General features: G+C 45.2%; 1 pseudogene; it reads right to left on the minus strand.

Moving 5' to 3' along the window:
* Nucleotides 1–1349: 1349 nt before the first annotated feature.
* Nucleotides 1350–3828, minus strand: LOC114553743 (uncharacterized; annotated as a pseudogene).
* Nucleotides 3829–4250: the final 422 nt, after the last annotated feature.

Raw genomic sequence — 4250 nt, forward strand, 5'->3', positions numbered from 1 at the left:
CACTGAGAACATAGAAGAAGTTATAGAGCTATTCAGAGCTGTAGACTGTAGCACTAATAAAGTGCCTTGAATCAGTATAGTTGTTCATGACTAATTAATGGTACATGATACAGATTTCAAGAACAGCTGATGTGATCAGACTAAATACCAATGCAATATATATATATTTTTTTTTTCTTCTGTTTTTTTGCAGAAGCACTTACACACAATTTATTTGGCAGAAACTGTTTCGCTAACATTAAAGCTTCTAACAAGCAGGCATATACAGCATATTGCCCCAGCTCAACATGACCATGAAGCTCTAACTTACACACACTGTTTAATGGCGGATTGTCTTAAATTCTCCTCAGTATAACATTAAAAAGTAAAAAAAAGAGGCATGGTGTAAAAAAAGGAACATATTTCACCAAAATCAATATGACATCTAAATATGGCAGGCTGTGTTTATACTTGTTACTTAAAAACAACAGAAATAATTTACAGTGATGGCAGTCCTTATATTCCCTAAGTAGTAGCTTGTGTGTCAGACTTTATGGACAAACCTTCACGTGGTTGTTTTCTGAGAACACTGTAAAACAATTCTCCCAACCTTTAAATGACTTCCCTTGTGCTGCACTAAAGAACAATAAGACTGAGAGCTTGGCTTTCAACTCAAATTTTGATATTCTATGTGCTGAAAAACACATTTCACACATACATGTTCTAAGATATGTGGAACTGAAGTTAAGATCCTTTGGTTAAGGCTGTATACAGTAGCTGGCTCATACATTACAATTGCAAATTGCATTTCTGCAGTGAAGTGCTTAGGAGATGTTTCCTTTCTTTAACAAAGGCATTTATAGACAACCACCCTTTCTGAACTAGTTGTGTGTGACTTGCTTCTCCCATAGAGGGTTTCTTTGATCAATCTTTCTCAAAATTATATTTCTGGTGTTATCTGTCAGTATTTTAAGGTAAATTATCTGCTTCTACTGCACAATAGAATTTGAGCACCTAATCATTTTACCAACATTAAGTTGTTACGATTCAACTACAGCTCTCATGAGGTTTGTGTAGCACTGATGTTTGATTTTTGAGATCACATTACTTACCACCTGTTCTCGCTTGCGTTACATGTACAGTTTCATCCGAATTATACCATGATGCTTATAAAACATATTGTTTACAGTATAATAATATTTGTTTTGAAGATATTAAGATTGACTGTGATCCTAGTCATGTGATATTAATCTTTCTGACGAAATATGGGCATAACATCATATTAGCTAAATAGTTTTCAACATACACCTCTGATGCAACTCAGACACATCATCAGTGATGTATCCTGGGTTAATTGAGTGTTTCGGGTCTCACAACACTTAGTTGTGGCGCCAATGGTAGCGCCCATCTCCCAGTGCTCTCGGGCAACAGCTCAAGATGTGCTTCAATGAACCTCCTCTCTGACAGAGTGGGCACAGTGGTGTGTCGGCCAGGCCCCAGCGGAAGAGGTTGGATGGACTGGGGAGGATGTCATAGACAGACTGAATCAGGAATTTGATCCGGTGTGGCTCAGACTTCTACAGTTCTGTCCACGATATCTTCCGGTGTGCCACCTGCTCCTCTCGGGTCCATGCCTCCTGCTGCCGCATCCCTACTGTCCTACTGCATCGGGCTTCTTCCACCCCAGCACGGACCTCATCTTGGATCAGCTGCCACCTTTCCTTTCCCTGGGTCTTGGTAAAGCAAGGTCTTGGATTGCTGCCGAGTCCTGCTCGTCCAGATGCCACTGCCCCCACCAGCTCACTGTGTCACAGACGTGACTCAGCCTGGTCTATTGCCTCTTGGGCCTTCCACTTCCTGCTAGTTCTGACCGCTTTGCCTGCTAAGGAGACCTTGATGTCACTGGAGTCGATGTACAGTAGCACCTCTCTTGCTCAGGTTACCATAAACTCTTCCATCAGACTGCTGAAGGGCAGTTTCAGCTTGTTCTTCCTCCCGTACAAGGCAATGTCACTGAGGCGTCGTGGCAGGCCTAGCCACTTCCGCAGGGAATAGCTGACTTTCCTCTCGAAGCATTCAACGGTGGTAATTTGCACGTCATAGACCAGCAGTGGCCAGAGCAGTCGGGGCAGGATGCCGTGTTGGTAGATCCAGGCTTTATATTTACCTGGCAGTCCGACTTGTCCACAGCCATCAGCCAGGTTCCCAACTGGTTGGTGGTTGTCTGGAGTGCTGTGGTGTCCTTCAGGGTGCAGTCGTAGATCTTGCCCAGCCTCTTGACTGGCTTTTCTCTGACAGATGGTATCTGGATGTCTCCTAGTGAGAAGCGGAACTGGTCTGTAACCTTCCCTTTCTTCACCACCAGGAACCTGGACTTGGCTGGCTTGAAGTCCATCTGGGCCCAGTTGATGAGATGCTCGAGCCCTTGGAGGATCCATCTTCCCCCCCGAAACCGATGTTGTGGTCACCGTCAGATCATCCATAAATGATCTGATGGGGGGCTGCCAAATGCCTGACTTGGTGAGTGGGCCTCTGCACTCCACCTCTGCTGACTTCACCAGCATAGTCATCGCCAAGGCAAACAATATCACAGAAATAGTGCATCCAGTGATAATGCCCTTCTCAAGCCGATGAAATGCAGATGTTTCCACTCAAGAGGTGACTCTCAAACTGAAAGAATTGTAATAGTCCAGCAAGAGGTTCTTGATCTTGTCTGGAACGTGGTGTCGGTCAAGTGAGGTTTCCAACAGCCTATACGGGATTGACCCGTAGGCGTTGGCGAGATCAAGCCAGAGGACTGCCAGATCCCCTTTGCCTTCACATGCCTCACATAACAGCTGGGTGACAACTCCTGTATGCTCGACGCATCCTGGCATTTTTGGGACTTCCCCCATCTGCACAGAGGTGTCGATGTATGTGTTCCTCAGAAGGAACTCCGTCAGGCGTAGGGCAAGAAAACTAAAGAATATTTTGCCCTTGACACTGAGGAGCGAGATGACTCTGAACTGCTCGATGGTGCTTGAGCTCTCGTCCTTTGGAATCCAGACGCCCTCTGCGGGCCTAGTGCTGAGCTGGTTCTAGCAGCCTTGATGACTTCGTCAACTTCCTTCAAAGTTGGCTCCTTGGTGAAATATGCCAAGATGGGTTCCGGCGGAGTTATCAAAGTTTTGCACGGACCGAGATCTTTGACTCTTGCACTGTCACTGTAGGTGGTGCTGAGGTACTTGTTAACCTCTTCAGTGCACAAGATGGCCACTTCTTTTCTGCCCAAGGATCTTCTTTGTAAATCCAAATGGATTAGAAATGAAGGCGACACGTTTCCTGGCTCTCTCCTTGCCCCTCCTTCTATGCTACTCAGCTCACCGGAGGGTGGTTAGTCTTTTCCTCAGGGTGTGGCGGAGTTCTGCCAGACCAGCCTTTTCCTCCTCCCTTGCCTTCTTAAACTGCTGTCCGAGCAGTCTAAGCTCCCTTTTTAGCTGGCTGATCTTCACTTCCCGTCGATTTGACTCTGCTACACCTCTGATCAGCTGTTGTTTCTTAGAGCCGAACCTTTCAGCATCGATGCTGACGATCATTGCAGACAGAGCCTGCAACTTCTGGTCTGCATCCCCCCTCGCGGTAGCTTCAAGGATTTGGTCCAGGTCCTCATCGAAATGGAGCCACTCTCTCTGCTTGTTGGCAGCAGGCCACCTGACCCGGCGGTGTTCGGAATGTCCAACACGGGGTGGGGCTTGTGGTAGCGTGGAGGTTCTGGGTGCTGTGGGGTGACTCCGGGCCGGGCTCCTCCTGCGTCTCACCAGGTACTGGACCTGTGGGTTGCACCACCTGCTTCCCTGTCAAGCATTTCATTTTGGCCTGGTGGATCTTTAGGCAGACTTTGCCACATACACAAAATGCACTCTGCACAAATATATTTATATGAATCAGAGAACCAGACATTTCCAAAAAAAAGAAAAAGGAAAAGTTTTTTTTTCTCTCCAAACAATTAATGTTGCAATGATACATTTTATTTGATTAGATTTTTTTATGTGGACTATGGAATCTTGATTTATTGACACCTTGAAGGTCAACTTAATTGTGTTTATTTGTGTTTCGTAAAGCATTGCTATGCAAGGGTATTCTACTGTAGCATTGCTTGTTTTCCTTGAGTCTTTTGGATTGTTATTGATAGGAATGCAATGTTATAGTTGTTGTATATGTCTTTTTTATCATATATTAAATATATACTGTAGTTCTTACAAAAAAAGTACCTGGAGCTTGGAATCTTTAAG

This window comes from Perca flavescens, chromosome 4 (genome assembly GCF_004354835.1).
Source record: "Perca flavescens isolate YP-PL-M2 chromosome 4, PFLA_1.0, whole genome shotgun sequence".
Taxonomy (NCBI): Eukaryota; Metazoa; Chordata; class Actinopteri; order Perciformes; family Percidae; genus Perca; species Perca flavescens.